We start from the raw sequence: 12,272 nt of genomic DNA on the forward strand, positions 1-12,272 counted from the left end.
GGTTATTTACCCAATTACACAAATGGTACGTTGCCTTCAGGCATACGTCTGCCAGGTTTTATGATCTAAGTGTCACAAGATAAGCGAATACAGTGTCGAAATCTGGTAAAATAGCGCTGTAAAATATACTGTTTAAAAACTTAGTCATTAATGATAGACGAAAACGCGCATGTCCGAAAATTAAAAGTCACAAAAATAATTATTTTGGCCAACAAAAATGGGTTTCTGAAAACTTATAGTGTCTGAAAACTTACAGTAATTACGGTAGTTAAAAATAACATTGTTGAGGTCTACCTCTACCAACATTTCTTGTAGCTTACTTATGAATATAATTAACTACAATAATTAGATCATGTCATTAGCACATAGATACTATGGCAATTTTGAACACAACAATAACAAAGCTTGGTATAATGTTAGACTGGCTAGGTGCTGATCTTGGGTAACAGATATATAATCCCCCCTCGCATGTGTAAATCAATTACATGGGCCTTGTTTTAAAGTTTGAGCATGAAAGTATTGTATTTTATATAATTACTGGGTAAGCAGACACAACAGTTCTACACTCAAATCCCTGTCAAGGTCGCAGTGGTGTAATGCATAGGGTGTCCGCCTTGCGATCGGGAGGTCATGGGTTCGATCTCCACGGTGGGAGCATTCTTTAGATCTCTCCCAAAGACTTCAAGTACTGGTTCTAGGCCCAGAAAACGGGCTCGAGAGCGTTTATATAAGCCTCAGGCTTTCGATGCAATCGAGCTAAAATAAATAGGTTTAAACTAATCCCTGTTTAAATTTTAGGTATCTGGTAATGCAAAAAGAAAATCTGGCATGCAGATGTATTTACTGGGTCACAATGCACCCAATGCAAAAAAGGATTGCATGTCTAAACAAGGTTTAGTCCACAGAGAACATTTGATTGTATTTAACCCACATATGCCTAGCGTCTAGAAAAAAGGCCTTGGCAAAAAGCTTGATGCGGCGTCTCATCAGGGTCTGCGCTGTTTGCTTAAAGGAATTTCTGTAAGAGATATTCTAAATATAGAAATAAATATACTAGACATCCCTAATTTTGGAAATAAATTGATCCAATTTAGAAGGATGGGAGAGTCCACTGGGCATAAATGGGTTAATATTTCAGTGGCTGATTGGAGAGAAATCCCCATGAGCTTATGTTTAGTGTAAGAAATGCCAGACCACTTTGAATGTTCATGAGTCACAAAGACACACATTTTGGCCGAGTTACAAATACTGGTTCACAATAAAATCCATCTAGCATAATTTCAGGGGCATTACTCAGTCAATTAATCTTATGGGGAAGACATAATTAACTATTGATAAATGTTGATAACACAGTATTGCTTTCAAGATGAGAAAATGCACACTACCAAAATAGTAGTGTCCTGATATGACGGAAATTGTTTAAACAAATGTTTGCTGGACTTGATTAGCCCGTCTTGAAATCATTCACAAAAGCCTGAATTGTCTACCAAAATTTGCCGTTTGCTATTAATAACATAATGACTTCAATTTTCTATCAAATAGAATTGTGCTAAGATGTTCCATTTACAAGAAGCAAAGAGACATGCAGCATGCAAAAATAGATCATTTGCGGCCAGCATAGCTATAGCCAAGCCTGCGCATCTTGCAGATGTATCAGGAGATACCTGTTGAGACCACATACATTCGCGCATATTTAAGGGGACACCGCAGCTCCTGACCAGACCGCGCAATTGCACAGACTAGCTGGGCTTGAGCTACGCTAGCTGAAATGCCATAAGACCTATTTTTGTATGATGTAGCTCTGAAAGTGTGATTTGAATGTGTCAAAAGAAAAATTTGTGGTAATCAAATATTAACATACCATGTATTACGAACACTATTGCCTGGTTTGAATATGCGTGCACTTAATAACACACATTTCATGCAGTGGATATGCTACTAACAAGTGAAAAAACAAGCAATTTCGCCTTTGTTTTCAATTTAATTATTTTAAAATAAAAAAATTCTTGCTTTATTTCGAAGTCAGGATATGTTATGCCAAATCTTCCTTAAAGTTATTTCTTGTTTAAACTATCTGACTTCTTAGTACTCTGTATGTTGATAAACAAATAAGAGTGCCTAATTTCTGTAATCATTTTTCCTTTTCTTCAAGTTCTGAATGTCTTGTAAATGCCTTGTACAAACATATAATAAATTAATGGATCATATTTTCTTTTAAATATAAAATAATCAATGAACATTTTTTCTTGCAAGTGGATGTAACCCTTGTAGATCTAATTATTTATTTTCCATACATTGTGAATAGTGACAACAAGCGTTTATTTTAATCCGAATAGTTTTCCCTCTCCCTTTGGTAGAAAGAGGCTTTTGTGGAGCTTTAACTCTTTCAGTGCTGGAACCGAATTTTGAAGGCCTTTGCAAACAGTTTGGATCCAGATGAGACGCCACAGAACATGGCGTCTCATCTGGATCCCAACTGTTTGCTATTCTGATAGTATTCTTTGAAATAAAATCGAAGAAAATGCTAATTTTAGAAATTCAGCAGACGACATTTTAGCAAACGACAAATTTCCCAGCATGCAAATAGTTTAAAAAATTATTCTGTGCAATCACATGTAAGAAAGATGACATCACAAGGGTTTGCTTTAAAAATAATTTTTCAGTTGTTGCACTACAACTCAGCATTTAGGCCTGTGTTTAATACAATACTAGTAACTCTTTCAGTGCTGGAACCTAATTTTGAAGGCCTTTGCAAACAGTTTGGATCCAGATGAGATGCCACAAAACATGGCGTCTCATCAAGATCCAAACTGTTTGCTACTCTGATAGTATTCTTGGAAAAAAATTCGAAGAAAATGCTTATTTTAGAAATTCAGCAGACGACATTTTAGCAGACGACAAATTTCCCAGCATGCAAAGGGGTAATTGCCCAATTAAGGCACATGACTAACTTCTTTGATATTGGGACAAATGTCAAGTAGTATGCTTTTCCCTTGCTTAGTGGTCTGAAGTACAACCAGTGCCCGATTAGTGAATGGGAGTACCTCCCCATTAAGTATTTTGTAGTTTTATACAGCCACTAGTGCTTATCATTCTATGTACATAAGATGAGTGTCGTTTCATTTTTACTGGACTTTAAGAAGAATTTTTGACGATGCTGCGAAGCTGCAAGCAGCTCGTCTAAGTTATCATCCCATGAAAAAATTCTTCACAATGGCGACCTATGTAAGAGACCGAGACAGCCTGATTGAGATAGCTCGATTTTCTTATCGGCATACCTCGCTGATTATCATTGATAAAGGTATAGGAAGCTCAGCTAATTTAATAATACATGTAGTTTGAAAAAGTTAATTTTAAATCAGTTATATTCAATCCATTATATGTGTATAGATCAATGAAACAATTATGCATTTTCTGTATTGTATTTGACATTTGTCGTGATTCAGTAAATAATTGCGAATTAAAACGTGTATAATTAACTTTCAACGCGATCATGAGTGTAAAGAAAAAACGAATTATTTCGAACCTGCCATTTGTAAACGTTGTAGCGACTATGGTATATAAACAGCATAATAGCCATATGACATTTGTGAAACTCGCTCTTATGCGTGCTTTCTCATTTTGCATATTTAATAAACTTTTCAAACAGAAATTACAGAGCCACATCAGTGCACATACTATGTTTGATAATTCATTTGTTTGTTGGATATTGTTTGCTGTTTTAAACACATATTAGGTCATATCGCGGAAATTTAGTTAACCTTAACATGTGTTCATGGGCAAACTCATGTATTCAAGTGCTCTTACGACTATGTGCTCATACCTACTTTCGGGAATCATGAAATTATTGCCGTACTTAACGAACAAACATTCCTAAGCTTATTGAAAAAAACAAAAATCAAAAGAGAAAAATTATATGTTCATGCACATGGGCATGTGAAATCACTTTCGTACACATTGCATCATAAACTTAGGAAAGGAACAACGAAATATAAAGCTATATTATGGTATGATGTACATGTGAAATTAAAGAGCATGGTGTAATTAAAGAGCATGTCAAGTTTTGAATTTATATGCTGAAACGTTATGTTATAACCAACAAATGTTTGAGTGTAACAGAACGTTTTTTTAAGATAAGTGGTACAGAAAATACACGTTAAATATCTTTTTAAAGATATTTCTTGTTATATTTGATCGAGAATGTAACCCACCTCCCAGTTTCGCTGAATGGATCAAGTTTCCCACGTGTACTACTGTCCCGTCCAATTATTTTTTTCGTACCCTACATTTTTCATTCCCAATTTTTTTCGTACCCAATTTTTTTTGTAACCATAATTTTTGCTCCTACCCAAATTTGTTTTCGTAACCAAATCTTTGTTCGTACCCAATTTTTTTTTGCATAATTTTTGTACCCAAAATTTTCGAACCCATATTTTTCCTACCCAACATTTTCGTACCCACATACAATTGTGGTGATGTAGATAAACTAAAATAGATACTTTTATATCAATCCTCTTCAAAAGCATCGTCACACCAGTACTGTCAGTACTTTGATTATTGAAAGGCATTTTAAGCTTGAGCACATAATCTGAACAATCAAACATGTGTAAAACATAATCATAGTAACCATAGAAACCTGTGGTGTTTCATATATCTCCCATAAAGCAAGGTTCTCTGGCAGATGTTTGGGGCTGTGGTGAATAGCTGTGTTTAACAAGCTATTGAATGTGTGGGAACAAATAACTGACAAACATGTATGTATGTATCTTCACATCATGTGGGCCCCTAATCTCAAAAATGCAAATCAGCTCTTTACACAGGCAAGGCTTTAGAAAGAATCTTTTACATGTTTGAAGGGATTCTTGAGTCACATAGAAGATTTAACACATGAACAGATGCTGTGTATTTAGTAAAAGTTTTGTGGTTAACCCTTTGCATGCTGGAAAATTTTTCATCTGCTAAAATATTGTCTGCTGAATTTCTAAAACTAGCATTTTCCTCGAATTTTTTCAAAGAATACTATCAGAATAGCAAACAGTTTGGATTGGATCCTGATGAGACACCACGTTCTGTGGCGTCTCATCTGGATCCAAACTGTTTACAAAGGCCTTCAAAATTCGGTTCCCGCACTGAAAGAGTTAAAGGGCTAACTCATCATTATACAAGAGGGCCAGAGGCCCAGGGTCGCTCACCTCAGAGGAACTTAAATGATCTCAGAAATTTGAGACGTTTCTGAAACCATTTTCAAACTTGACTAAATGTCAACTAGAGAGTTAACAAGGTTTCACTATAGCAATAGCAAAATTGCCCAGCCCCCTTGGCCCCCATGTTTTTCAACGAACAGGAACAATTTTAAAACTCAACCTAGTAATCATTAGAGCATATGTATGAACATGTTTCATGACGATTTGACTACAAATGTGACACTTTTAGAGAGTTAACAAGGTTTTACTTAAGCCATATAAGGCAAATTATGCCCCGCCCCCTGGCAGCCATATTTCTTTACGAACCATAGCTATTTTCGAACTTGTCATTATCATTTTATCAATTTATAATTAGAACATATGTTCTGATCAGGTAATAAAGATTGGACCATAAATGTGACTTCTAGAGAGTTAATCAGGTTTTACAATAGCCATATAAGGAAAAATGCCCCGTCCCCTGGCGGCAATGTTTTTCAACAGACAGGAACCATTTTGGCACTCAGCCCAGATATCATTAGAACAAATTTCCTGACCAAGTTTGTTGAAAATTGGACAAAAAATGTGACTTCTAGAGTGCTACAAAAAATTTACTGTTGCTACATAAGGCAACATATCACGCCCCTGGCAGCCAATTTTACGATCAACTACAACAATTTTTTTAAGTCAGCTGAGATATTATTAGAACACAAGTTCTTACCAAGTTTCATAAAGATTGGACCATAAATGTGACTTCTAGAGAGTAAACAAGGTTTTACTATAACCATAAAAAGGACAAATGCCTCGCCCCCTGGTGGCCATGTTTTGTAACAGACCAAAACAATTTTCAAACTCAGATATCATTTGAACAAATGTTCTGACCAAGTTTCATGAAGATGGAAAATAAAAGTGACTTAGAGTGTTTTTAATATAGCCATAAAAGGAAAAATGCCCTGATCCCTGGTGACCATGATTTTTTTTAAAACCTGAACCAATTTGAACTCATCCAATATATTATAAGATTGAACAATATGTGAATTGTATAGTGTTAACAAGGTTTTACTAAAGCAAAAAATGCCCCGACCCCTGGCAGCCATGTTTATCAACCAACTGAAACTATTTTCAAACCTGTCCAAGATATCATTTCATATTAAGAAATACTAGAGTGTTTTGTGCGTTATAACTTGCCCACTGTATGTTCCTGCTTCTTCTTTTATCTTTGTGTTGCCTGTTTTCAAAATTTTCAAAGAATGATTCAGAGGCACTTCAAATAAATTGTGTTTTCAAAACTTACTGAGAAATTTCAAACAGCAGAGGCAGTTCGAATCAATGTATCACGTTTTGTTAGCCAAACACTAAACACATCAGTCTGTATAGTTTTTGACCAGACAAACATCACCAACCTAACTTTATCTTGCAATTTAATAGGCAGTACATTCAGATAGTATATTAACAGCGCTTAGCCCAAAATATTATGTGGTTGTAGATTTCAAGGAAATTTAAACTACCGGTATACACAAGTGGGCTTTTTATGTTGTGTTTATTTGTGACGTTGTATTTTTGTGGTTTTCAAGTTTTCAAGAGCATTTCAGTATTATCAGAGCAAGATGAACACTAACACCCGAGGTATGCTGGATTACCAAACATCTCCACACGTGCTCTCATATACAATCTCTGCCATCACAAGAAAATTCTACCAGATTTTATTTTTTTGTTTTTTATGAAAAGTAATATAATTTCTTGAAAATCATGTATAAGTTTAGGTTCTTAATAAAACAAGAGATGTGTTTGTCAGAAACACAATGCCCCCTAATTGCCGCTTTGGAGCCATGATATATTTGACCTTTGACCTTGAAGGATGACCTTGACCTTTAATCACTCAAAATGTGCAGCTCCATGAGATACGCACTTTAAATATCTAGTTGCTATCTTCAATATTGCAAAATTTGACCTTTGACCTTGACCCTGAAGGATGACCTTGACTTTTCACCGCTCAAAATGTGCAGCTCCATGAGATACACATGAATGCCAAATATCAAGTTGCTATCTTCAATATTTCAAAAGTTATTGCAAAACTTTACTGCAAGGTTAAAGTTTTGGGACAGAATGACAGAAAGAAAGACAGACAGACAGACAGGCCAAAAACAATATACCCCCGATCATTTGATCCGGGGGCATAAAAATAAATTACCTAAATTATAAAAAGAAAAATAACGATAAATTTACCACGGGGTTAGGCTATTATCACGTGGTTGGTTATGGAGGCAGGGATTTGATCCAGCCATTGCTGGCCCCTGTCAAACCCCTGGGCGGAGGTTGGAGTACCAGAATTAAGGTGAACACATCTACTAGTAAATGCCAACAGCACCTCTATATCAATGGAAGGGGGACAATGGCTGTTGAAGGGATTTCACTACCAATCAGGAAAAAAGTTATGTGGCAGGGGAAGGGTCATGTATCGAACCTGCGATCCTTGGACTTTCAAGTCCAGTTCTCTTCCGAATGAGCTATCTATCCCTGTTGTGGGCTACTTGGGTTCAAATGTTAAGTTATATTCCTGACATTGTTTCAAGTGATGTTCAATATGATCTGCCTGAAAAATAATAACTTAAGGATAGGTAGTAGCTGACATATGTGTCTTGTTCTGAGAAAACTGGGCATAAGGCATGTCATAGACACATATGACTAACACACAGCAGGCCTTAATTTACCTCCATAACCAGTCTGTTAATGCCAACAGTCATCATATTAATATATATGTAGATATTACATTTACTCAATATTCCCCACAATTTATCGGAAGAATTTAAAATGGTGATTTTAATTCCTAAATTCCAAAGGTTTTGTTTTAAGTGATCAATTAAGTAGATTTAGTATTTACACATCATGGGTTGCATGTTGCTTTCATATAAGGACACATGTATTTGAAATTCTTTTACTGTTTAAATTAACAAGTTCATTTTCACCATACTGGTATAAATTTATTTATTTTTTAACACACCTGAAAAATAAACCTCAAATTTCAATTTAAGTGGGCAGTATTCTGTTTTGTTTACAGTGCAAATGGGAACATTGGTTCAAGGGAAGTCACTTTTACATAGAGCCACCTGATAAGCAAACAATTTCTCTCCCTTTAATATCACCTTTTTTTACAAATAAATTCCAGTAGATTTTTTTCTCAGAAATGCCGTTTACAAGAGGAGAGTAAAAAGAGAAACAGAAATTTGTAAGAGAAACAGAAATTTGTGAACAATAATTAATACAACTTTAACTGAAATGCATAACTCTACCATAATTAAAGGGATCTTTTCACGCTTTGGTAAATTGACAAAATTGAAAAAAATTGTTTCAGATTCGTAAGTTTTCGTTTCAGTTATGATATTTGTGAGGAAACAGTAATACTGAACATTAACCATGCTCTAATATAGCCATTATATGCATCTTTTGACGATTTTAAAACCTAAAAATTATAAAGCATTGCAACGCGAAACGATTGAATAATTTGGAGAGTTCTGTTTTTGTCGTTAAATTTTGTGAAACTACGAAGATTGCTTATATAAGGTATAAAATACGTCAAGCATGTGTACACGGCGGAATAGCTCAGTTGGCTAAAGAGTTTTTACTTCAGGACTCTGGCAGGACTCCAGGGGTCACAGGTTCGAAACCTGCTCCGGGCAATGTTCTTTTCCTTTTTTTATTTTTTTTCTTGATTTTTTACTGGAGCTTTTACGATCCAATGTTTACATTTATCAATATAAAGCATTTAATGAATAAGTTAAAAAAAATGTCAAAATCTGTGAAAAGGCCCCTTTAAGAAAACTAGAGCTTTGTCACAGGCATGACGAATACCCCCACATGCCGCATTGACACATAATATTTTGCATCACAAAAAACAGCGGACACCATGCTCAATTTTTAAAACGCACTAAGTGACCCCTTGACCTAGTTTTTGACCCAGAAAGGCCCATGTTTTAACTTAGCCTTAAGATCATCTCCATAAAACTTCTGACCAAGTTTGGTGAAGATTGGATGTAAACTACTTGAATTAGAGAGCGGACACCATGCTGAATGTTAAAAACGCACTAAGTGACCCAGTGACCTAGTTTTAGGCCCGGAATGGCCCATGTTCAAACTTGTCCTAGAGATCATTTAGATAAAACTTGTGACCAAGTTTGGTGAGGATTGGATGGAAACTACTTGAATTAGAGAGCGGACATGGTGAGGTTTAAATCTCACTAAGATACCCCGTGACCTACTTTTTGACCCGGCATGACCCATATTCAAACGTGACCTAGACATCCTCTAGATACAACTTCTGACCAAGTTTGGTGAAGATTGGATGAAAACTACTTGAATTAGAGAGCAGACAACATCGCGATGTTTAAAACGCACTAAGTGACCCCGTGACCTTGTTTTTGACCCGGCAAGGCCCATGTTCGAACTTGGCCTAGACAACATGTAGATGCAACTTCTGACCAAGTTTGGTGAAGATCGGATTTAAACTACTTGAAATAGGGAGCGGACACCATGCTCAATGTGTAAAACGTACTAAGTAACCCTGTGACCTAGTTTTTGATCTGGCAAGGCCCATGTTCAGATTTGGCCTTAAGATCATCTAGATACAACTTCTGACCAAGGTTGGTGAAGATCGGATGAAAACTACTTGAATTAGAGAGCGGACAACATGCTGAATGTTAAAACGCACTAAGTGACCCCGTTCACTCCTATATACCCCCCTAAACTTCGTTTGTGGGGGTATAAAAAAAATAAAAAAATCCTATTTTATTTGAAAGACTTTCTTTAAAATTGGCATAAACAGTTTATACAATGTAGATTTATTTTTCTTTATTATTTATTTAATCTCAGATTACAAGATATAAGTCCCTAATCCTGTATGTAATTAAATAGCTTGCAAACATTAAATGGAACACAAAGAATCTCAAAAGCATATATTAAGCAATTTAATTGTTTTATTTGTGTCATATATTAATATACTCATTGTTGATTGCGCTGAAGCGTTTGAGGTGAAATTTTACCAGAACAGTGCCTTCAGTTTGATGCTCATGTTATTTTTGTGATTATAAGTTTATTTTATAACTCTCTGTGGTTTATAGAGAAATATCAGTGAATTAAAACTGATAATTCAGTTTAAAACAGTGAAGATAATTGTGAAATGACATACTTTTCATGATGTTACAATGTCATTATTTCGGCAAAAATAACAAGAGGGCCATGATAAAAAAATCCTATTTTATTTGAAAGACTTTCTTTAGAATTGGCATAAACAGTTTATACAATGTAGATTTATTTTTCTTTATTATTTATTTAATCTCAGATTACAAGATATAAGTCCCTAATCCTGTATGTAATTAAATAGCTTGCAAACATTAAATGGAACACAAAGAATCTCAAAAGCATATATTAAGCAATTTAATTGTTTTATTTGTGTCATATATTAATATACTCATTGTTGATTGCGCTGAAGCGTTTGAGGTGAAATTTTACCAGAACAGTGCCTTCAGTTTGATGCTCATGTTATTTTTGTGATTATAAGTTTATTTTATAACTCTCTGTGGTTTATAGAGAAATATCAGTGAATTAAAACTGATAATTCAGTTTAAAACAGTGAAGATAATTGTGAAATGACATACTTTTCATGATGTTACAATGTCATTATTTCGGCAAAAATAACAAGAGGGCCATGATGGCCCTGAATCGCTCACCTGACTAACCAAATACAATCCCAACCCAGATTTCATCAAGATAAACATTCTGACCAAATTTTATAAAGATTGGATGAAAACTGTGACCTCTATTGTCTACACAAGGTTTTTCTATTATTTGACTTAGTTTTTGACCCCAGATGACCCAAATACAATCCCAACCCAGATTTCATCAAGATAAATATTCTGAGCAAATTTCATAAAGATTGGATGAAAACTGTGACCTCTATTGTCTATACAAGGTTTTTCTAATATTTGACCAAGTGACCTAGTTTTTGACCTAGTGACCAAGTTTTTGACCCCAGATGATCCAAATACAATCCCAACCCAATTTCATCAAGATAAACATTCTGACCAAATTTCATTAAGATTGGATGAAAACTGTGACCTCTACTGTCTACACAAACAAATTGTTGACGGTTTTTCTATTATTTGACCTAGTGACCTAGTTTTTGACCTCAGATGACCCAAATACAATCCCAACCTAGATTTCATCAAGATAAACATTCTGACCAAATTTCATAAAGATTGGATGAAAACTGCGACCTCTATTTTCTACACAAGGTTTTTCTATTATTTGACCTATTTTTTGACCTAGTGACCTAGTTTTTGACCCCAGATGACCAAAATACAATCCCAACCCAGATTTTATCAAGATAAACATTCTGACCAAATTTCATAAAGATTGGATGAAAACTGTGACCTCTACTGTCTACACAAGGTTTTTCTACTATTTGACCTAGTGACCTAGTTTTTGACCCCAGATGACCCAAATACAATCCCAACCCAGATTTCATCAAGATAATTATTCTGACCAAATTTCATAAAGATTGGATGAAAACTGTGACCTCTACTGTCTACACAAGGTTTTTCTATTATTTGCCCTAGTTTTTTACCTAGCGACCTAGTTTTTGACCCCAGATGACCCAAATACAATCCCAACCCAGATTTCATCAAGATAAACATTCTGACCAAATTTCATAAAGAATGGATGAAAACTGCGATCTCTATTGTCTACACAAGGTTTTTCTAATATTTGACCTATTATGTGACCTAGTTTTTGACCTAGTGACCTAGTTTTTGACCCCAGATGACCCAAATACAATCTCAACCCAGATTTCATCAAGATGAACATTCTGACCAAATTTCATAAAGATTGGATGAAAACTGTGCCCTCAACTGTCTACACAAACAAATTGTTGACGGACGCACACACGCCGGACATCACACGGTCACATAATCTCACCATGTCACTTTGTGACAGGTGAGCTAAAAAGAAATCATCTGCAAGCATAAAAGAAAAAGAAAATTTGAAAGATTCAGTGGAATGTTGATTTTAATTCATTTTCTATGATCACTAGTGATTTAA

At 35.1% G+C, this 12,272-nt stretch overlaps 1 long non-coding RNA gene across 1 annotated transcript; it reads right to left on the reverse strand.

Annotated features, from left to right (window-relative positions):
- Window positions 1-10,911: 10,911 nt before the first annotated feature.
- LOC127848782 (uncharacterized) lies at window positions 10,912-12,010 on the reverse strand. Its single transcript, XR_008034770.1, has 3 exons — window positions 11,957-12,010; window positions 11,292-11,642; window positions 10,912-10,990 (listed from the first exon to the last, which is right to left on the reverse strand). It is a non-coding gene; the product is annotated as an uncharacterized LOC127848782 (long non-coding RNA).
- Window positions 12,011-12,272: the final 262 nt, after the last annotated feature.

This window comes from Dreissena polymorpha, chromosome 10 (genome assembly GCF_020536995.1).
Source record: "Dreissena polymorpha isolate Duluth1 chromosome 10, UMN_Dpol_1.0, whole genome shotgun sequence".
Classification (NCBI taxonomy): Eukaryota; Metazoa; Mollusca; class Bivalvia; order Myida; family Dreissenidae; genus Dreissena; species Dreissena polymorpha.